Raw genomic sequence first — 25437 nt, forward strand, 5'->3', positions numbered from 1 at the left:
AAGTTCATGGATAAAGATTATAATGAGAGGGAAGTTACAGGTATACTGTCCCAAATACCTGAATATAGAGGGGAAAGGGGTAGACCCTACTTCTCAGATACTACAGTCAACAATAGTGATGGAAATAAAGGTAGGAAATGTATGTGCATACCTATCACTTATTCCAGTAATATAAAGTTACTGCAGGACATATTTGTGAAATATTGGGATATATTATTTACAGATGACAAAGTGAGGGATATAGTAGGAGATAGACCTGGCTATACTTATAAGAATAAGAAATCTTTGAAAAGGCTACTATGTGGGCCGAGGGATGCTTTTATAGATAGGACTAATAGTGGCAGGAGGGGGAATTTCCCATGTAAAAAATGTAATTACTGTGGACATTTAGACACCAGTAGTAAGTTTACTCACCCAAACACTGGTAAAGTATGGGAATTTAAGTTAACAGCAGACTGCAATACAACTGACCTTGTCTATCTGGCTTACTGTAGTAGATGCTATTCATTCTACATAGGGAAAACAACTTGTATGTTGAAAGAACACATGAGAGAACATCTGTATGATATATCTAGGGGTGCTGAATCCAATGCCTTAGCCAAAGGCCAGGGAAGTAAATAGTGCGGGAAGAAATAGCCAGGGAATTGTTATGGCTAGGCTTGTATATGCCCTAGGGCCGATAGCCTAGTACCAACCTATGAACCTATGAACATGTAGCTACACATGATCATACACACATATTTAAGTTCATGGTGATGGAAATAATCCCCAAGAATGAAAGAGGGGGAGTCATCAGAAATAGAACAGAGACAGCAGAGTTAGAATGGATTATAAGGATGAGAGCTAGCATGGGCAGAGGCATTAATGATAAAGTTTTTATAAAGCCAGTTTTACAGGCTAGGGGACTGCCCAGATGACTACTATTTTTATTACTTTTTTATTGTTTTTTAAATTGTTCACATTTATGTGCAATGTGTTTATGTTTCTAAATGTCACTGCCTAGATGACCATTTTTAAACTGATTATAGATATGCTTTTGTATGTCTTTAAACAAGGATTGCATTTATTATTCCATGTAATTGAACAAATGATTTTATTGGTTGTTTTTAGTTTAAAAGTAAGGCGTCGCATTTCTTGTGTGTCTTATGAAGCAGCTGGATGTGCTGCGAAAGCGCTTACCATTAAGCACAATTCTTTTTTATCTGCTGCCTGCTGAGGTTTGGTTCATCCTCTTTTGTTTTTGCTTTAATAGTGATGTTTTCCTGAATATCTTGAATCTCAGAAATATTTCATGTGATAAGCATCTTGGTTCACTTGCCCAGAGACTTCTGTCAAGACAATCCAGAACCATGCTAGCAATCAGTAGTCAATTGTTGGTTCCATGTGTCAAGAACAACAGGTCAGTGAAAGCCAATCTTTTGAAGAAGCTTTTAATGCAGAAGTCCAACTACAATAAGACCAGCAAACCGTTCAATCCATTATGAGAAGGAGAAGTGGTAAGGATGCAAACGTCCAAGGGTTATGATCGTATTGGAGTCATGAAGAATATTTGCTCAGAGCTGAGATCGTACATTGTGGAATCACAAGAAGTAGAGTTTAGGTGGAATTGGAAACATCTGATGCCGGTGTCCGAGCCGATACCACAGCACATAGCCTGTGAGAAAGACTATCACAGAGTGAGTTGTCCAGTGTTCCAGTTTCAGAGGAAGTTCCAGAGAATATTCCTGTTCCTGTGATGAATCCAGAAGTTTCTGATATGAGTTGGTCACTGAAGACTGCCCCTGTTGCTAAACGCAGTCCAGATTGTTATGTTACCAGATCCAGTCACATCTCCAGACCATGTTATAGATACATGGCAACTTGGACATGAACATTGTGTTTTTTTCTAATGTCTTTAGTAATGCATATCTAATGCCAATGTCATTTTCAACTAATAGCAATCTTTTTAAGAGGGAGGGTGTAGGTCAATGTGTGTGTATGTATATTTAAGAAGCTATCTAAGGGCTTGCACAAGTGTATAATTACTGAGCATGTGCGAGCCTGATTGCCTTTGTGTAGTAAGCTGTTGAGAAGTAAGCATTTATGTCTGTAAAGTCTGTCTGTCTGTCTGTTAATCAGTTCACTTATATTTTATGATGCTGCTATCCATCCTGATGTGTTTCTATGTAATAAAGCATTTAAACGAACTACCCCACCTGTTTGTCATCTGTGATAGAGAGGGATGATCGTCAGCATGTATATTTGCCACTGGTGCTCTCTTATGCTCTCCAGTCTGCTTCTGTGCATCTCCCTATTCCTTTCAGTTTTTGCAGGGGCTATTGACATAAAAAGAGCATAATGTCATATTTGTGGTTAGCAGACATCATCAGGTTGATGGTTTACCAAACATTATAGATGTACTCATAGTACGTAGATGGTGCCTGCTGTTTGACTTCATCCTCCCGTTATAATATTGATCTCACTCTTCCTCACTGCATGATATGCCAGTTGCACAGGTGTCAGCCTTGTCTAAGCTATTGTAGGCTTCATCCTTATACTGGAGTCCTATATAGCCCTCCCGCATAAGTCTTAAGAAGTTATCCTTACGGAATAGGTAAAGAAATATCTAAGACGCCTATTTATACCACCTCTGTGGTCTAAAAGGAGCATTACCCTCTTCTTCTCCAGCTGCAGTATCTCAGCTTGAAAGATCTCAGTAAAAATAGCAGAGAATTGGCACCCAAAATAGTTCTATCATGTCCCAACTTCAGCACAGTGATTGGCATCGATGGGAATCTCATTTGTGTGACGGACTGCAAACTGAAAATATAGGTACTGTATTGTTATGATTCCAATGGCACTTTAAGGTGTGAAACATGGCACTCATCCATCCCTCTCTTTGCTGCTGAGAAAGCATGTCTTACAGTGACTCCATCTGAAGATGGCTAAATATAGGATGTTGAGTCTCATAACCCTAAACTAATAGACTGAATTTGCATATATGGACCTGCCCGCTGGTGCTCAAGCATATGTACGGCATCATGTAGAAATCACCACAATGTTTGTCAGGTTTGCTGAAGAAGTTATATCAGGCTGTTTGCTACAAATATAACAAGTGGATTATTACAATTTAAAAGCAGAAGAAGTTATTTTTATTGCTCTTCAGCAAGGGTATGGTACGTTAAAATGGAACCTAGCTGACTCCTGACATTTGACAGTCAGACCGTGTAATTTTTTTTTTTTTTTTTGCTCTTCAACTGAACCAGCTATGACTCTGCTAGAATAAACCAGGGCACATGGATAATCCAATAGACTTCACATAGAAAAATCAAGAGTTCAGCAAGAACTCAGCCAGAGCAAAGCACTGTGAAATGGCAGTGAGCAACTGCTATCACTTACGTCTTGCTTCTACCAATTCGTCAAAGACAGCCACCTAGCATGTCCAAGGCTGATGTTTATGATGCTAACTGAAATAAATTATGGCCAATTTGTTACTCCTAAAAACACTGCAACCCCTGCCGCTGGAAACATAGAAGAATAATGGCAACACTGATGTTTGTGTTGGAAAGTAAAAGAAATGTTGCCAACCAATTACTCCTAAATACACACCAAACAAAAAACAAATAAAAATAAATAAATATAAGATTGTCCAAGTATCAAAGAATCATATATCGAGGTACTATTACATGGATTATGAAAGATATGAACAACTGCATACATTAGAATTACATAAACACTATCTGGAATGCTGCATAAAAAATGACATAACTCCATTACTCTTTAAAATAGTATAGTCATTAATCAGCATAATGAAAGGAAACACATTCCAGGTGAAGACAATACTAATAAATGTCAGTGTCGTACTTTGATCGTAGCTAGTTCTAACTTTTAAAATTAAACCAAAATGGCTCGCACATGCCACTACCCCTATCTCCACTGCCATATATATACACTGGAATGTAATTGCAGTACATAATTTTTTTTCTACACCAAAACATATTTTACAGCCAACATAACAAGATAAAATTATTTATGTGCTTCAGAAGTGATGTCTCAAAATACATGAAAAGAAAACAAAAACATCACATTTAATCATTTTCCTATTACTTGTTTCATCAGATTCGGGGTCATAGTGGTACATGATAATTACAGGTCAGGAAGCTAATCTCATTTACATGGAGGAAACACCAACTCAGCACAAAAGGCATCCATTTGAGAATCTAATGTTTTAACTCATGCTGGACAAAAGCAGTGGCGGCTGGTGACTTCAAATCAAAGGGGGGCTGCAGGAGACAGCTGAATGGGTGGGGTCAAGGGGGATGGGGTGTGGTCAACTAGAAAGGGGAGGAGCTAACACCACAAAAACTAACTTTAATTAAATACGCTGCCCTGGGTGGCAAACCATCATTATGAGAGTCCAATCAAGACAAAAATAAGTGTAGAAGAATAAAAATATTTCAATGCATTGGCTGCATGACAGCTTACTTAATATCTAGATGGAAACAAAAGGTTGTGAGGCATGAAAAATAAATTACTTTTTAAATACATTACTGGAATGCCAGTCAAAATCAAGTATAAGAAAAACCAGAAGCACTCAACTCAAACCACTTCTCCTTGCACTGCAGTTCTAATTATAATTTATATTCAGCTTTATTAAAGTACCAAGTAACATGCTGAAAGTAGAAATCTCTGTGATGCCCCCACTTGTAAAAATGTTTCTTATCCAAAAAGACCTGCTGCCTGACAACTATCTACTTGTTTCATGGGGAAAACATGATCAAAGTAAAAAATGAAAAGCAAACAAGAAACAAGCTCAAGATACATTGCTTAAAGGATTACTGTACAGGTTATGGACCACACATGATTGGCATTCTGTTTAGTTTACGGGTAAAGTCTGTAGAGATGACTGGAAGTCTCCAACAAGTGTAATGAGCTTTTTAAAATAACGGAATCCTGTCCTTTAATACCCAAGGCTTATACATTATCTAGTCAAGTATTCTCTGCATGGCAACAACATAAAGGCTATCAATGTTGGCAATTCTTTAACAGTATGCTTATTAAAGCTTACTTGCATCTTACGATCTCAGACAAGCTTACCTTATGGTCATTAAACCATTGCTACATAAACACAGAGCAACAGGCACTTTGAGTAATAAGCATAAATCTGAGTAATAAGCATAAATCAACTGTACAAAAATATGTCAGAAACCAGACCGTTCTGCAAAATCAAGGACAGGTGAAAAGCCACTGTAGTACTTGTGTCTACCTTGGATGGGGGGACACACTGCACATTTACACTGCATAACTACTCCTTGTCTTGCTTGGACACATCCAGAGTCACTACATGGGGGAGTGGGGTGCAACAAGTATGTCACAATTTGAAATGTCTCTGGCTGACTGTGATGGCCCTGACACATTTGTCATACCTCTCAACCTCAGAGCAAGAAATATGGACAACGCCATACACAGAAGTGGGAAAAAGGCCCAAAAATAAGGACAATTTTTAAATATTGCTCTAATAAACTTAGAAAGATAATAGAATAGGTCTTGCATTAGTATGAATTATCTGAAGGGTATAAAATCTGAAACTCAAATGTCTGTTATTATTTTCTAACTTCAGTCTTTAGTGATTTGTCACTAATTTGCCAAAAAACACAATTTTATGAAAAATGGACCAAAAATGTGATGCAAAAATATAAAATAGCCACACAATACAGCTGGGAACCTGTCAAAGGGACACTTTAATATTAGTACTGCTAACTTAAGCAGCTGACAAAATAAAAGAATCTACATGCATTTCAAGTAATCTATAACTTATTACAGTTATTTCTTAATTGTAAACCCTCCATGTTTTCTTCCAAAATTGCTATTTTGTGGAGGGATTATTAGGGGGAAAAGCAACATTTTGAGCCAAAATCGGGGACAGTTGAGAGGTTGGCTGTGCCTAATTCTATAAAGCAGTTTATTTGCATGTACCTATCAACCTGTAAATCTGAACAAGGCCAAATATATTGGAGGAACATATAAACAGTACCAAAAATTGCTCTTGTATAAATTGAGACAGTTGATAGAATAACAGTTCTTACTTTAGCACGCATTTTTCTGAAGGTTATGAAGTCTGAAACTCAGTGTATCATTATTTAGTGACTTAATTCCTAAATGATTTGCCAGAAAACTACAAATTTTATGAAGAACAAACCAAAAATAAGAAGCAAAAATCTATTCATTCTTTGAAAATCTGGACAGTTGGGAGGTATAGTTCAGCTGGGCCTGAGATTGCTGCCCTTCCCCCCTGACAAAATCATGGTTGAATGGAGCCTCTGCAGCCATTCCAGTGAACCATTACTTGGCTATTTCACTCCATTTACCATAAACACTAATGTGCATACTGCTTTACTTCTATGATGAGTTGGACTTCATTTGAAAGTTTTATTTTGTATTTTACAGCACAAACACTAAGTCATCTGCTAAAACAAAACAATGCAGTCTCACAATGAAAACTTAACATTAAAACTTCTCTGCCCTTGAAACTCACATTCATTGAAACAGCATTGAAACCCACATTCAAAGAAAATACATTTTGCCAGTGGCAGATAAAGATTAATTTTGGGCTGTTTTCAAATCATAGGCCCCTTGCATATGAAACATACATGTGCTCTTTGATACACCTTCCTCATTGTACTAAATTATATTCCTTGTACAATACAGTACAGTTGTTAGTGGGCGTTTTAAATTTGTTTTGAACATTTTTCCAGTAAGCAATGAAACAAAACGCATGCACCCATAATGACAAAACTGCCCAGTTCAGAACATTTATCATAAAAGTCTACTCAGACTTCCACAGTCCACCATTATTAGTAAATATGCACAATTCTACAGTCCACCATTATCAGTAAATATGCACAATTCTACAGTCCACCATTATCAGTAAATATGCACAATTCTACAGTCCATTATCAGTAATAAATATGCACAATTTTACAGTCCATTATCAGTAAATATGCACAATCTCTGAAGAAGTAAAAGTCATCTAAATAATTCCACATTAAAGAAATCTGTAACTAATGAAGAGGTTGCTGCTAGCAAACACCTTTATATTTCATGGTTTCATCAAAAATAAAGTGTCTGTTGCCCCTCAGGAATAAATTGCCTATATTACATTAAATAAAATGATAAGCTAGTAATATTGCAAGAGGAAATGGATGGCAAACTGATAACAGACTCATAGTTAGTATCTTCACCAAGGAGAACATTCTCAGTACGGCAGCATCCACCCCTTGTGGGAGTAGAACCCACAGCCTTCTGCATCAAAAGCAAGTACACAACCTGTTGTGCTATTAACAAGGCAAACCAGCTTCACTTAAGCAACCCTAAACTTCTGTTCCCATGCAGCTCTCAGCTCCTTGTAAAATCTACTCAATACTCAACTGCATCTTAACAGCACAAGAAAACTGGAAAAAGCCAAAATGTATTTGGGGGGGGGGGGTCAAAAGCCCAAAAACCAGGGACACATTAAACATTGCTTGTATAATCTTGGAAAGTTGCTAGAATAAAATGCTGTGTTAACACCATACATTTTACTGCCAAGGTCCCTGTGCAAAACAGTCAGAGCAACATACCACTACGCCAAATCAGCTGCTTTGTAAAAGAGAGGAAGACTGAAACTTAAATGGCTATCATTTAGTGAATTCAGTTCTCACCATAGCTGTCAACCTCTTAGTACAAAACACCTGGACAAACCCAGTAATGAGGGAAAACAGCCCTCAAACATATTCAGTGAATTCAGTTCTTGCCATGTCTGTCAACCTTAGCACAAAAAACCTGGATGAAGCCAATAATGGGGGAATACAGTCCCAAAAATAGGGACAAATTTCAAATATTCATCTTATAAACTTAGAAAATTGCTAGAATAAAAGGTTGTGTTACGGTTGTGTTACTATGTATTTTCTGAAGAACATGAAGTCTGAAATTCAAATGCCTGTCAATTTTACTGCTGACAGAACAAAAACAATTTTCAGCAGAGACCCAGGGAGAAATACTGCAGACACATCTTTGTAAAATGACAGGGCACCAGAGCAAATCCACACAAACACAGGGAAGAGATGCAGACTCCACACAGAAGGCGCCCCAGCCAAGAATCAAGCCAGAAAACCTAGAGCTTCGAGGCAACGATACTACCACTGCACCATCAAATATGCAAGGAGTTAAACATTCAGAAACCTGAAGTCTGAAATTCAAATGCCTGTCAATTTTATTTAACATTTGTTAATCAGGACAGTCTGACTTGGAGCAAAAAAAAAAATTTCAGCAGAGGCCCAGGAAGAAATAATGCAGACATGTCTTTGTAACATGGGAGGACACAAAAGCAAACCCACACAAACACAGGGAGAAGATACAGACCCCACAAAGAAGGCAACCCAGCCAAGAATCAAACCTGAGAACCTACAGTGGTGAGGCAACAATGCTACCACTGCACCATCAAATATCAAGCAATGCAGCATTTACAAACCACAGATATTATGAGGAACAGATCAGATCAAATATGAGGCAAAAATCTGCATTTTTTTTTAACAAATGGTGGTGGGTAGGGAATTCAGGTCTTTAAGACCTGCATGCAAGGTACAGGGTTCAAGCCTGAGGTATTCCCTACCACACACACACCTGTAGTAGCAAACCACCAAAACTAAATATACTGCCCTTGGTGCCAAACCGTCATGAGTCCAATCAAGACAAAATGAAGTGTAGAAGAATAAAAATATTTCATTGCATTGACTGCATGACAGCTTAATATCTATATGGAAACAAAAAAGGTTGTGAGGCATGAAAAAATAAATTACTTTTTTTTAAATACATTAATGGAATGCCAGTCAAAATCAAGTATAAGAAAAACAAGCAGCACTCAACTCTTCTTGCACTGCAGTTCTAATTATAATTTATATTCAGCTTTATTAAAGTAACAAATAACATGCTGAAAGTAGAAATCTCTGATGCCCCCACTTGTAAAAATGTTCCTTATCCAAAAAAAGACCTGCTGCCTGACATCTACTTGTTTCAAGGGGAAAACATGATCAAAGTAAAAAATGAAAAGCAAACAAGAAATAAGCTCAAGATACATTGCTTAAAAGGTGTACAGGTTATGGACCATGCGATTGGCATTCGGTTTACGGGTAAAGCCTGCAGAAATGACTGGAAGTCTCCAAGTGTAATGAGACTCTTAAAATAATGTAATTCTGTCCTTTATTACAAATACTGGCATATGCATTTCAATACCCAAGGCTTATATATTATCTAGTTAAGTATTCTCTACATGGCAACAGAAAGGCTTTCAATGTTGGCAATTCTTTAACAGTATGCTTATTAAAGTTTACTTGCATCTTGCAATCTTAGCCAAGCTTATCTGATGGTCATTAAAGTATTGCTACTTAAACACAGAGCAACAGGCATAAATCAACAGTACAAAAAATATGACAGAAACCAGACCATTCTGTAAAAATCAAGGGCAGATGAAAAGCCACTCTAGTACTTGTGTCTACCTTGGATGGGTGGGATTCTCTGCACATTCACATTGCATAACTACTCCTTGCCTTGCTTTGACACCTCCAGAGTCACTACATGGGGGAGTGGGATGAAACAAGTATGTCACAGTTTGAAATGTCTCTGGCTGACTTGTGATGGCCCTGACACATTTGTCATACCTCTCAACCTCAGAGCAAGAAATCTGGACAAAGCCATACAAAGAAATGGGACAAAGGCCCAAAAATAAGGACATTTTTTTAAATATTGCTCTTATAAACTTAGAAAGCTAACAGAGGTCTTGCATTAGTATGAATTTTCTGAATGGTATGAAATCTGAAACTCAAATGTCTGTCATTATTTTCTAACTTCAGTCTTTAATTATTTGTTAATAATTAGCCAAGAAAAACACAATTTTATGAAAAATGGACCAAAAATATGATATAAAAATATAAAATAGCAACACAATACAGCTGGGAACCTGTCAAAGAAGGGACTCTTTAATATTAGTACTGCTAACTTGAGCAGCTGACAAAATAAAATAATCTACATGCATTTCTGAAATAAAAGTAATCTGATTATTACAGTTATTTCTTAATTATAAACCCTCCATGTTTTCTTCCAAAATTGCTATTTTGTGGAGGGATCATTAGGGGAAGAGCAACATTTTGAGCCAAAACCAGGGACAGTTGAGAGGGTTGGCTATGCCTAATTCTACAAAGCAATTTATTTGCATGTACCTCTCAACCTGTTAATGCAATAAATTTGGACAAGGCCAAATATATTGGGGGAACATATAAACAGTACTAAAAATTGCTCTTGTATAAACTGGGACCGTTGATAGAACAGGTCTTACTTTAGCATGCATTTTTCTGAAGGTTATGAAGTCTGAAACTAGTGTGTCATTATTTAGTGACTTAATTCCTAAATGATTGCAGAAAACCACAAATTTTATGAGGAACAAACCAAAAATAAGAAGCAAAAAATCTATTCATTCTTTGAAAATCTGGACAGTTGGGAGGTATAGTTCAGCTGGGGCTGCCTAAGTTTGCCACCCTTCCCCCTCACAAAACCATGGTCGAATGGAGCCTCCCCCTGCAGCCATTCCAATGATCCATTACTTTGCTATTTCACTCCATTTACCATAAACACTAATGTGCATAGTGATTTACTTCTATGATGATTTGAACTTCATTTGAAAGTTTTATTTTGCATTTTACAGCACAAACACTAAGACATCTGCTAAACAAACTTGGTATTAAAACTTCTCTGCCCTTGAAACTCACATTCATTGAAACAACATTAAAAACCATATTCAAAGAAAATACATTTTACCCATGGCAGATAAAAATTAATTCTGGGCTGTTTTCAAATCATAGGCCCCTTGCATATGAAACATACATGTGCTCTTTGATACACCTTCCTATTGCTTTGAACATTTTTCCAGTAAACAATGAAATAAAACTGCCCAATTCAGAACATTTCTATCATAAAAGTCTACTCAAACTTCTACAATCCACTATTATCAGTAAATATGCACAATTCTACAGTCCACCATTATCAGTAAATATGCGCAATCTCTGAAGTAGTAAAAAAAGTAATCTAAATAATTCCACGTTAAATAAATCTGTAATGAAGAGGTTGCTGCTAGCAATCACCTTTATATTTCATGGTTTCATCGAAAAATAAAGTGTCTGATGCCCCTGAGGAATAAATTGCCTAAATTAGATTAAAAATAAGCTAGTAATATTGCAATAGGAAATGGATGGCAAACTGATAACAGGCTCATAGTTAGTATCTTAACTTTCAGTACGGCAGCATTCACCCCTTATGGGAGTAGAACTAACAACCTTCTGCATCAAAAGCAAGTACACAGCCTGTTATGCTATTAGCAATGTGACCTGACTTAGCATAATCAGCACTAAACTTCTGTTCCCCTGCAGCTCTCAGCTCCTTGTAAAATCTACTCAATACTCAACTGCATCTCAACTTCGCAGCACAAGAAGTCTGGAAAACTCCAAATTTATTGGGGTGGGTCAAAAGGGCAAAAACCAGGGACACATTAAACATTGCTTGTATAATCTTGGAAAGCTGCTAGAATAAAATGCTGTGTTACCACCATACATTTTACTGCCAAGGTCCCCGTGTAAAAGAGTCAGAACAACATACCACTATGCCAAATCACCTGCTTTGTGAAAAAAAAATGCTGTGTTACCACCGTACATTTTACTGCCAAGGTCCCTGTGCAAAACAGTCAAGAGCAACATACCACTATGCCAAATTGGCTGCATTGTGAAAGAGAGGAAGACTGAAACTTAAATGGCTATCATTTAATGAATTCAGTTCTCACCATAGCTGTCAACCTCTTAGCACAAAACACCTGGACAAACCCAATAATGAGAGAATACAGCCCTCAAACATATTCAATGAATTCAGTTCTTGCCATAGCTGTCAACCTTAGCACAAAAAACCTGGACAAAGCCAATAACAGGGTATTACAGTCCCAAAAATAAGGACAAATTTCAAATAGTCATCTTATAAACTTAAAAAAATTGCTATAATAAAAGGTTGTGTTACTATATATTTATTGCTTGAATAAAAAGTTGTTTTACTATGTATTTTCTGAAGAATATGAAGTCTGAAATTCAAATGCCTGTCAATTTTACTTCTGACGGAACAAAAACAATTTTCAGCAGAGGCCCAGGGAGAAATACTGTAGACGCATGTCTTTGTAAAATGGCAGGACACCAGAGAAAATCCACACAAACACAGGGATAAGATGCAGACTCCACACAGAAGGCACCCCAGCCAAGAATCAAACCAGAAAACCTATAGCTGTTAGGCAACAATACTGCCACTGCACCATCAAATACGTAAGGAAGTAAACATTCAGAAACCTGAAGTCTGAAATTCAAATGCCTGTCAATTTTATTTAACATTTGTTAATCAGGACAGTGTGACTTCGAACAAAAAAAAAAAACAATTTTCAGCAGAGGCCCAGAAAGAAATAATACAGACATGTCTTTGTAACATGGGAGGACACAAAAGCAAACCCACACAAACACAGGGAGAAGATACAAACCCCCCCCCAAAGACTGCACCCCAGCCTAGAATCAAACCCAAGAACCTGCAGCTGTGAGGCAACAATACTGCCACTGCACCATCAAATATCAAGCATTGCAATATTTACAAACCACAGATATTATGAGGAATAGATCAGATCAAATATGAGGCAAAAATCTGCAATTTTTTTACAAATGGTGGTGGGTAGGGAATTCAGGTCTTTAACACCTGCATACAGGGTTCAAGCCTGAGGTATTCCCTACCACACCACCATGAGTCTAACCACCAGTATATTGCACCTGGGGCATTTAAACACACACACACACACACACACACACACACACACACACACACACACACACACACACACACACACACACACACACACACACTATAAATCCACATCACATCCAAAACCCGTGCAAATCTGACCCTGCCCGTCGCGACGAGACTGCAGAATCCAGACCCTACCGATGTTGCAGTCCGACCCCGATGCGTTTCCCCAGCGAGTTCCCAGGATAGACTTCTGGGAAGCACTGTTGTCCATGTTTCCCAGTCAGGACTGCTGCTGAGACATCTGTGCATGCTCCAGACTGTCTCAGCAGCAGTCCGGACTAGTGCGCATGCGCGAAGTGCGCGAAAATTTTAAATTAGTTTTTCTATTTATTTATTTTTTATTTTTTATTTTCAAGTTGAGGGGGCTGCAGTCCGGCAGTCCAACAGCACGGGCCGCCCCTGGACAAAAGACACTACCAGATATATGTAAAGTACAAATGTGCCTATTTCAGGAAAGCAAAATGCAACAAGTTTTTTCCTAATAGGTGGAGGAGTTGCTATCCTATATAAACCTTGCCTACATTTAACCACCTATAACCTCAAACCACCTCTAGACTCCAATGCAGAGATTCTTATCGCAAAACTTCTTATCAACAATTCCAAATCTATCTATATCATCTGTTTATACCTACCCCCTGGGAACAATATAGCAACTATGGAAAATATTCTCTCCTGGCTATCCCAAAACCTACCTCAAGAAACGATCATCCTAGGTGATACAAATATAGACTGGACCTCCCTCTGTAGTAACCTCCATTCTAACCACATAAACCTATATGGGTATTCCCAAACTATCACCTCCCCTACCAGGATAAATAAATCCAATAAAAAATCTAGCCTATTAGACTGGATCCTTATTAACTGTCTTCCCCATACTTATGACTCAGGAACTCTCCCAGATGATTTAAGTGACCACTCCCTTACCTACATCATCAGACATAAAACTAACTGTCCCTCTCCAACATCCACAATAAGCATCAGATCCAAAAAGAACTTTAACTCTGAACTATTCCAGATGGAACTAAAAGCATGTAACTGGTTACCACTGCATAATTTATCCTTAGATGATGCCGTTACTTACTTTAACTCTAACTTTCTTACCATCCTGGACCGCCATGCCCCAACCAGACAAATTAGAACGAAAAACAAACATGCTCCATGGCTGTCTTAAGAAACCAAACAAAAAATCAAAGATAGAAACAAACATTGGGGAATTTGGAAAAAAACTCAAAGTTCTATCCACCAACAAACATTCAGACAACTAAGAAATCAAACTAAAAGAGCTGTAATATCAGATAAAAAAAAATTACTACCTACTTCCCCAACAAGCAAATCAAACTAAACCACAGAAGTTCTGGTCCAGCATCAACCAACTACTCCACCCAGGGCAATCTACCACTCCTAGCCCTCAAAATACTGAACACAAAACTTCTATAAATATAGCTAATGATTTTAACACATTTTTCACTAACACTATACAAACACTAGCTAGCCAGCTCTCACCTGATAACTTCACTTTACTAACGAATAAAACAAACTCTTTTCCTTCCTTTCAACTTCAACCCGTCCCTACATCATATGTACTTACCCTCCTTCAGAAATTGAAACCATGCTCTCCCTCAGCAGACCAACTACCTGCAGAATTTCTGCAACTAGCCACTAAAGCCATTGCCTACCCTATATCAATCCTAATCAACAGAACCATTACTGAAAGTTATATCCCCTCCATTTGGAAAATCTCCCATATTATCCCCCTCCACAAAGGTGGCCAATCTACTGAACTTTCCAACTATCGACCCATTGCCCTCCTGTCACCTCTAGCTAAGATTATGGAGAAATGCATCCATAAACAACTTCTTCAGCATTTAACACAAAACAACCTTCTAGCTAATTGTCAGCATGGTTTTAGACCTTCACATAGTACCTCCACTGCCCTTCTCTCCTTTACAGATATTATCAACAAACACCGTAGTCTAAACAAACTCTCTTCTGCCCTATTCATTGACCTATCTAAAGCTTTTGACATGGTGAATCACCAAATTCTCATCACCATAATAAAATCCCTATCACTTGACACATCCTCCATTAAGTGGTTCCAGTCTTACCTTGACAAAAGACAGCAGGCCGTACTATGGCACAAGTCTCTCTACCCACTTACCAGTCAACCTAGGTGTCCCCAAGGTTCCATCCTTGGACCTCTACTTTTCCATTTTCATCAATGACCTCCACCTGGCCATCCCTCAAGCCTCTTGTATACAATATGCAGATGATTCCACACTTATATGCTCAGCCTCATCCTCTTCAGACCTCCAACACCTTACCCAACAAGTCTTCAACACAGTCGAAAAATGGTTCACTCATAGATGCCTTCTCTTAAACCCCAAAAAGACTAAACGCCTTCTTTTCTCTCCCACTAGTAAATTCCCACATTGGATTTCTCAGTCACTTCCACCAACAATACTATTATATCCCCAGAACCTACCACTAAACTGCTAGGTGTCACCATCGATAATAAACTAAACTTTGATATACATATAAACAATACAATTAAATCTGTTAATAAAAAATTAGGCTCCCTGTATCGGATTAAATCTTTTCTCCTACCCTCTGCTCGTACAACAATAGCACACACACATCTAATATCTCCTCTTCTTTATGCTTCACCCATCTTTACTAAACTTTCTAAAAACAATCTCAGCAAACTGGAAATGTCCTATAATAACATCGCCAGATTTGCCACAGGAAACCCTTTTAGAACCCATCACTGCCACAATTTAAAACAGCTAGGCTGGCTTGAACTAGATAACCTAATTAAATTCCATCAACTAACTATAGCTCACAAAACCCTTTACACACCATCCAAAACACCTGCTCTATCCACACTCATCACTCCCTATAAAAACTTAGATTCCCTAAGGTCCTCACATAAACTCTTAGCACATACTACCAAAATAAAAAACAAGGCTGGTGACTCTCTTTTTTCTAATACAGTAGGGAAAGCCTGGAATCTTCTACCAAATGATATTTCTACACTTCCCTCTCTCTCCAGTTTCCAAAACAATCTGAAAGTATATCTCAAATCTCACTGGCTATGTCATTGCTCCAAACCAGACTAGCTCTATAGTTACTCTATCCTCTGATCTTTTTTTTATCCTGGAATATCAACTATATCTACTGTTAAGACTGCATCCTATACTGATAAATTACTTAGAATTGTTATTATATCCTGTAATTTAGTACTGTTTATGCTTATGTTTTGTATTCTTGTGTTTATTTGTGTGATTCATAGATAGAAATATGTTAATTAGCTGTATGTACCTAGGAGCTTTTCTCCCCGGGCCTCTACTGAAAATGGACATGTATCCAGTTAGACTAGCCCGGTAAACAAATGTAAAATAAATAAATAAATAAATAATATTTAGAAATAATAATGCCCCCTTTTTCCAATGTAATGATATTGAACAGACTAGTTACCAGGAAGGCACTGCTTCATCTCTGTGCATACCTCTCAGTTGTACATATTTTTGATGAATGTCCAGATTTTGCCTCATATTTTTGGTCTATTTTTCATAAAATTGTGGTTTTCTGGCAAATTAGTGGCAAATTACTAAAGACTGAAGTTAGAAAATAATGACAGACATTTAAGTTTCAGACTTCATAGCTTTCAGAAAATTCATGATAATGCAGAATCTGTTACTCTATCAACTTTCTAAGTTTGTAAGAGCAATATTTAAAAATTGTCCCTATTATTGGAATTCTGTCCCACATTTTTTAATGGCTTTGTCCAGATTTCTTGCTCTAAGAAGATGAGAGGTATGTCTCTGTGAAATAAATATTTCTAATTTACTAAATACCTCACTCTGACATAATGATGTTTGTTATGTTTATTTGGTCAATGTAGGACCCTATATTTGCATGACAGCACTTCAAGTTACTAATTCCTAACCGAGAGGCATAGCTGTTATTTGGCATCCAAGGCATACCCCAAAAACTGGTGTCCTCTGTGATGTCCTGGATAATACCCCACTGGACTACCAACAATAATGTGACATCCCTTACTATCCTGGGTCAGTAACTAAGGAGCTTCAATCCTCACTGCTGACTCCAATGTGAGACTGTCACTTAAACAGGAGTAATATTTCATAATTTCCCCTAAGACCACAACAGGAACACACACTATAACCTGGGACTGGACTATATGCTTCCATCCATCATTAATGTAACTCCTTATTACACACTTCAGAGCAATGTGTCCCAGTTTAAGACCTCTGATCTTTTTTTTTAAGTTTTTGGTTTCCGTTTTTTGAAAGTAAGTACTTAAATCAGCAATATAATCACTACCACTTTTATCTGCCTTGCATCTATGTTCACAAAACTTTTTCTGTAAGCCTCAGGTGTTAGTTTAAAACAATCAAGAGGACAGTTTTTAACATGATTCAAACAATCTACAACAGACAATTTTGACACGGCCTGAACAGCTTTACTATGCAGTAAGGGAGCCAGGATCTGAACCCAGAGCTCAAGATCAGCATCTTACTGTCGGCATACCCTCTCAGATATATGAATAAAACTATCAAAGTCATCCCCATCCCTGTATTGATCAAAATGTTTACTGACCTTTACAACTTCTGGGGACCGGTTATACCCTTCCCCATTACCACCATGACCCTATTGAAGGGTAAGAAGTTTCACTTCATGATGGTGCTGCCTATCATTTTTCTCAGTTTCTATAAATTTGGCTTTCAGTTCATATTGACGCTGTTTCTCTTCAGCCTCAAGTTCATATTGATGCCACTTCTTTTTAGCCTTCAGTTCATATTGGCACTGCTTTTCCCTTTGTTCAACCTCCAGTCACCTGGCATCCGGTTCATTTTGATGCTGCTTCTCCTCAGCCTCCAGACTTCTGGCCTCCAGGTGCAGTATCTCTAACTCCAGATGGATTTTCAGGTCCTCCAAAGAAAAGGTGGACTGTTCTGTCTCACCAGGCCACACATCCCCTATACCAAACTGGATATCCTCCAAATGGCTGGTCTGAGCTGAAGCTGCAACTAAGGCTGAAATCACTGCTTCCTTAGTCAGGCTGGCATACACCAGTCCTCTGGCTTCACACTCCTTGGCCAACTGGTTCTTTGTCAGCTTACTATATTCTTCTGCTGACATCTTTGCCTACTGCCCCTGACTAACTAACTAAAAATAAATAAGACCGTGGTGGAATGAGATTCTGTGTTTATTTTGTGGCTGGCAAGAGTGCACACATTAATGACAACTACCCACAGGCTACAGAAGTCCAATTAAAAATCCCATACCACTGCCACCAAATAATGTAATACTCCACCAGACTGCCAACAATAATGTGATGTCCCTTACTATCCTGAGTCAGTAACTAAGGAGCTTCAATCCTCATTACTGACTCCAACATGAGACTGTCACTTAAACAGGAGTAACAGTTCACAATTTCCCCTAAGAGCACAACAGGAACACACTTGATAACCTGGGACTAGACTGTATACTTCTGTCCACCCTTAATGTAACTTCTGAGCAATGTCTCCCAATTTAAGATCTCTGATACACTCAAACTTAAATAAATTAAATCTCACACCTAAACACTTCTGGGAAAGTGTTACACAGTTTTCCAGCTATGTCCCTTCCACAAAATAATACAGCCACCAATCAGAGTGTCGCATGTCCTTTCAAAGGGGTGTCCAGTTATAAAACTGGATATTAAAACAAATCATAGCAAATTACCTAAAACAGACAGGCTTTTGGAGTGGCCCAGGAAGTTATCAACGCAGGTATAAGCACTTTCAAATCACTAGAGAAAACACTGATTGACCTGTCACAATGTCAGTTAATAAAATATTTAATAATGAGCAAAATGATTAAAAAATATAAAATAGTAATTGCCAATAAACAAACAGAACTCATTCACCAGGAAAATGAAATCAACACTGAAGGATAGAAATCCAACATTTAGAAAAACTCTAAATGATTAGTTATAATTTTCCTATGTGACTAAAGAACACTGTCCCTGAGCAAAGGCAGGCTTACAGTTATTGGTGAGTCCTTTTGGGTATCCACTGCACAGTACAGCCATGAACAACCAGCAACCGCTGTTAACTGATAACTGAACTGACTTCAACTGCCTTCAGCAAGCTCTTTTATAGACTAGCTTAACTGTTTACAACTGTTTCATTCTAATTTTCATTTTATATTTTGAAAATCAACCAACAAATGTTTACTAAAGTTCCTTCCTATCTTTCAGCCTCTGACAAAAACACATAGCAACTATCAACATTCCAATGGCATGACCTGCAGATCAGCTGATCCTGAGGCAGTCTACATTTAGAATTTTCTTCACAGATATGCACAGTTAGAATGTAATGGAACATTGTTCAAGTCTTTAAAACATTCTGTACAGACAGATTATAAATCAACATGTAAGAACTTATTTACAATATCATAGCTAGTCTTGCTGGCATGTAATACACAGGTTAATCTGAAATTATGTACAAAACCTTAACCAGACATGCTAGCACAAATGACAGCATCTAATTTTTTTCACACCCCTCACTCAACCTAAGGACCAAGGAGAAGAAAACAATCAAACTCTAATCTGTTACTCCTGCAAGTCTAGCAAAAAGGTATGCAAATTCATTGCTACATTTACAGAAAACAAACAATTCTCTGAGAATCTAAAATGTAATTGTATGAGACTCTGACATATAGCTCTGCTACAGCTGCACTAAATTGTTAAGCTCTGAGATTGGTTGGTTTGGGTAACTGATCTTTGGTGCTTACTTCTCATTCAGTAAGTCATTTACCATTTATCATCTTTTCCCTAATAAGAGTTGTACCACAACCATGTCTAAGGATAAAGTGCATTGCTGGAAAATGAACAAATTGAATTTTTTTTACCCCAGTGAAATGTAACTTTTTTTGGGGTCCCCTGTGCAGTCATGATGATTTGGAGAGTCTTCCTAGCTGCAGTTTTTATGGGTGCCTAATGCCAGCTATGAGTAGCAATACAAGATAATAAAAAGGATTTTGGAAGACAAAAGCATTTTGTGTTCCTTTTGAAAGAAAGTAGAATGGTAAAAGTTAGACAAAGAGTATTTTGCTAAGTTTTTTAGGGGGTCCAGTTATAAGATATTTGAAAATATATACAGTGTATAAGGCAGTGTACAGTGTATACTAGAAAGAGCATGAACATTTATCAAAAAGATTAGTGGATATTAAAAGAGGAATGGGTGTATTCAATGAAAAGAAAATTGTGGTATATGTCTTCCATTAGTAGAAATAAAAATGTAATGTGTACTTTTGAAAAATGTAGGGAAATAATAGATGCTAACTGGGTATACAATAAATAGTTAACAATGGGGCTGTGATAAAGGTTAGTGACTTGACTAAAGAAGGAAGGATATAAGCAGTAAGGATGTTTAAAAGAAAATATCACGGTATGATAATAAGCAGCAGGGATAAACAGGAATAAAATAAAGGACGCTCTCATGGCTGGGAGTTGAAAAAGTATCAGAAGAGGAGAAGACTACTTGCTAAGGTACCTAGAAATGATGGGCTATATAAAATCTATTAAGGCTTTATTTGAACTTATGTTTTAAATGAGAGTGTTTGAAGGCTATGAGATAAGAAGTAAAGTAGGAACTTTTGGGTGGTTCTTCTATTAAATGCCAACTAGCTGAAAGGATGAAAAAAATCCAGAAATAGAGAAGAGTGAAGAAAAATCAATTTTAATTGTTTTTTTTTGGGGGGGGGTGAAGGGCAAGACCCCCTGCATCTTCTGATGTGGGAGGAAAACCCTCCACATCCCTAAACTTATATATACCAACTCCACTGTTGCACCAACTTGATGAAGGGGAAAAAATCTCCCCCAAACAAATTAATCACTACCTGCATACACTTAGAAACCATACTGACAATAATTTCCTGTCAGAAACAACTTTTGGGATTATGCCTTTCATCTTTTTTTCTAAATGCTACTCATGTTTGAGCAATTTCACCTTGAACAACTGCAGGGAAGCCATTCTGAGTATATCTGAAAGAAAAATGTGGAAGACTGAAGAGTGAAATGTTTTAAATATTCATTGTAAAAGAGTCATGATGATAATTAGTAATGCATGCAGTTTTTTATAAAATTTGTGGTGCTCAGAAACATGTTCTTCAAAGTATATGGACTTTAGAATTTTGGAAGACACAAATAGCTTAGAAGGTAGTAAGAAAATAGAGACTTTGTTATATATTCCTAGATCAATGAAAAGCAGTTGATGAAATGACTTATGAAATGTTTAGGGTTTTCTGCAAACCTTAGTTGTATATAAAATGAGAATCAAACAGATGCACAAAACATAATGGTACATGTTAAAATATTTTAGTGTTTTTTTATATGGAAAGTAGGATATGTCATGGTGTCCAATAAGCCCTGCTTAGAAAATATATTACATACATTTTATTGGATACATTAGGGGTATTCATTAAGGCCTGCCTTGCACTAATATTTATAAATAGTTTTTGGAGTGGCTGACTTGGCATAAATTGTTGGAGAAGCATGAAGGTGCTCTAAGAATGTAGGCAGATAAACATTTGTATCTGCTGATGATATGACAGTCTTTCTGAACCAATAAAGGGTATGTAGACAGCATTAAACAGATGAAGAATATGGAAATAAATATTTTAATTAAACAGACAATGGAGTTTTATCTTACAAGGAGCAAATGCATGAAAAAATATTCAGAATTGGATTTAGGACAAAAAGAAGTATTTTTTGCCAATTATTTGGCAAATGTAAATAAAATGAATAACAAAATTTGATATAGGGTTGGATATAGTTACATTATGGGTGAAAACATTTTTTCACAACAGAGTATGAATACTTTAAGATATAATTTTTTTTTTCATTTTCCAAAGGAAATAGACATTACATTTCATCCTTCTAAGTTGGGAACTGCTGATTGAGAGCCCAGTGTCTGTTATTCTTAAAGTGTATTAGTTCTGGTTTAGGCACTTGGGCTTCAGGCCAGTTATTTTACATTAAGAAGGTTTGTGGTCTGCACTCTTGTGGGAGAAGAGGCTGGACTCTGCCCTTCTGAGCTGGGAATTTCTGGTTAAAGGTTTATAGTGCCTGAATATTTGAACTGTATCTTACGGAAATTGGTACACCTTGTTTGCTGTAGCATAGACTAGATCCAGGCCTGCTGAATATAGCTTTGTTTATATGCTTGTTGTTTGTTTGCTTGTTATTTCCCTGGAACGCTAATTCCACCTAATACACGGCTTCTCAGCACTTCTGTGGCTCACTAGTGATATCTGCATTGCTTACTGTACTTATTTCCTTGTTTCACTTGAAAGAAAGTTACTGTTTGTCGTTTTTGCATTTAAGTTACCTGTAACACATTGCACTTAAGTTACCTGGCACTTGCTCACTAAAGCAATTATATAAGTCAGCACTAAAAATTAAAAGCACTACACCCTCACTCCCCACTGGCCCTGGTTTTCAATTATTAAGGAATTCCCAATATTATTCTAGCATGTCCAAAGGTCAGTTGTCAATCTCCTCTCCGGTCCAGCTGGTGAATCTGGGAATCTTGAGGCAATGTTACAACTGCCTCATGTACACAGACAACCCTCTCCTCCTCCCAACAAATTTCAACACATGTGAGAGATGCAACCATATAGCCAAACTGGAGGCTAAGCTCTCTCAACTCAGTACTGGCATAACCAGTCAGGAGGAGAAGGAAACCATACTCACTACAATTCCAGTCTCACATAGACCTACCACGACAGCAAACCAAACACATAATCACACAAAACATACTCGGAGGCTCTAAATAAAGATCTGCCGAAGCAGCAGAGACTTCCAAAGCAGACACCCAAGCAGCCGCTACCCCAAAACAAAACACGTGCAACACATCTCTCACAAAGCCAGTGTGCCAAACAGTCACAGCCCTTAAGACTAAACAACACACCTGATACACTTGTAATAGGTGACTCTATTGTCAGGCACACTGACGTCCCGCTCACCAGGCTGAACAAGGAGAGGGTCACGGTGAGCAGCCTGTCGGGTGCTAGGATCCGCCACATAACACAAGCACTCAGGTCACTCCAAGGCAAGTACAAATATGACTCAGTCATTGTCCATGCTGCTGTGAATGACCTGAGACATACCTCCCTGGACTACATGAAAAGAGACATAAAGGAGCTCTCTGAGCATGTAGCCCAGGCCGGTATGACCCTGACCTTGAGCAGCATCTTACCCTCACCAAGAATGATGCCACAATATGAAGACAAGATGATCAATTTCAACAATTGGCTTAAGTACTGGTGTCATTCAAAGGGGATCCAATGCCTGTCAGCTTGGGATGATATGCTCGACAAGCCACGATGCTTCGCTAGGGACGGCTTGCACCTGTCACCCCTGGGCTTTCAGATATTGGCAAAGGCTCTTGCTACCCGCATAGTGCCTTTTTAGGCAAGGCTCAAAAGACAAACCCACCTCCATAGGTATCACAAGGGATAAGAAACTAAGAGTAATGCTGCTCAACGCCAGAAGTCTAAACCTCAAGATGCACGCACTCGAAACTCTCCTTAGCATGGAGAACATCGATATCTGTACAGTAACAGAAACCTGGTTCAGGGCTCCCGAGAGCACCCCAGCACTACCAGGTTATACCTCATACCATGCTTTTCGGCCCCAAAACTTGGACCAAACCACAAAAGGAGGGGGAGTATCGATATTCATCAAAGACACCCACACCTCCAGGTTGGTGGCAAAGCACGAAGCATCAGAGACTATCCATGTGCAACTAACAGTGGGTAAAACTGCCTTCCAGTTTATAGCCTGCTACAGACCACCCTCCCAAACCCAGGAACCCCACTCGGCCTTCCTGAGAACACTGGAAAATATGAAGGTCTCTCCAAACACCATTATATTGGGCGACTTCAACTACCCAAACATAGACTGGGAGCATTACTCTAGCTCCAGCACCCTAGCCCAAAGGTTCCTAGAATTTATAAACTCAAATGCTATGGAACAACTTGTTACCACTCCCACAAGAGGGGAAAACATACTGGACCTGATCATCACCAACATGGGAACTCTATGCTCCAGACCAGAAGTGTATCCCTCACTGGTAAGATCAGACCATAAACTAATCTCACTGGATATTCACATCCCGACCCCACCCCTGCCCAGAAAACCACAGTGAAAAACTTCTCTAAAGCAAATTTTACACTCCTCAAAACTGAGGTGGAATCCTTCAAAGCCCCCTGGCCTGTGGAAAATACGGCCCAGACCGCAGAATCCTTTATAAACGCATTCTATGAACACCTTCAGGAATGCATGGATCATGCGATCCCAAATAAAACCAAGACCCAATCCTCCAAAGGCAGACGTCCTGTCTGGTGGACCCCAGCCATAAACAAACTATACAATAGAAGGAGGAAGCTACTAAATGATAAAGCAAAATCCCAAAAAGGGAAGGCATCACTGATCAGTATTAGCAAAAAACTACGGGCACACATACAATTGTCTAAGGCCAGCTTCGAGAGAAAAATTGCACAGGACACTAAGGATAATCACAAGGCTTTCTTTAGTTATGTTAGGAACCTGGGTGGTAATTCCCAGATATGCTCAGAATTAGTCCAAAATGACAAAAAATACACCGAACCCACAGACATTGCCAACATCCTAGCTGACAGGTTCAGCGCAAACTTCTCCCCCCCCTCCCCACCAAAAGGGCAAATATCTATCCCAGCAGAGTGCTGCCCCCCTGACATCTCAGATGCTCAGGTAAGAGCCGCCCTCTCCAAAGCAAAAAACACAGCATCAATGGGACCAGATGGTGTCCCGGGCTGCGTCCTACATGAACTCAAAGAAGAGCTAAACCCAAACATAAAACCACTGTTCAATCTCAGCCTTACTACAGGATATGTGCCCAAAGAGTGGCGTACAGCAACAGTGGTCCCTCTCCATAAAGGTGGTGCCACAACGGATCCTGGAAACTATCGCCCCATAAGCCTGACTAGCTTGGTCTGCAAAGCTATGGAAAGGATCATCATGGACCTCATAAATAAAGATATTGGGGACCTACAAACACTGGATCCTACCCAGTTCGGCTTTGTTAAGGGCAGATCCTGCCTCTTAAACCTGATTGATTTCTTTGAAACAGTCACCAAGGCCATTGACGAGGGAAGGTGGTCCACACAGCCTACCTGGACCTCGCAAAAGCCTTCGATACAATACCCCACTCGGGCATTATAGATAAGCTCACCAGCTTAAATATAAACTCCTATGTCACTAGATGGATTGCAAACTGGCTCAAGGACAGAACCCACATGGTTAGAATTGCTGGAGCCATGTCAGACTCCAAACCAGTTACAAGTGGTGTCCCACAAGGCTCAGTCCTGGGACCTCTCTTGTTCGGTATATATTTCTGGGAGGTACAGGCCAACACGGAAGGACTGCGGCTGACCAAGTTCGCAGATGACTGCAAACTGGGTGCCATAATCGACTCTCCAGCCGACACAAGCATCCTC

This window comes from Protopterus annectens, chromosome 12.part0 (assembly GCF_019279795.1).
Source record: "Protopterus annectens isolate FY-2018-M chromosome 12.part0, PAN1.0, whole genome shotgun sequence".
NCBI lineage: Eukaryota > Metazoa > Chordata > Ceratodontiformes > Protopteridae > Protopterus > Protopterus annectens.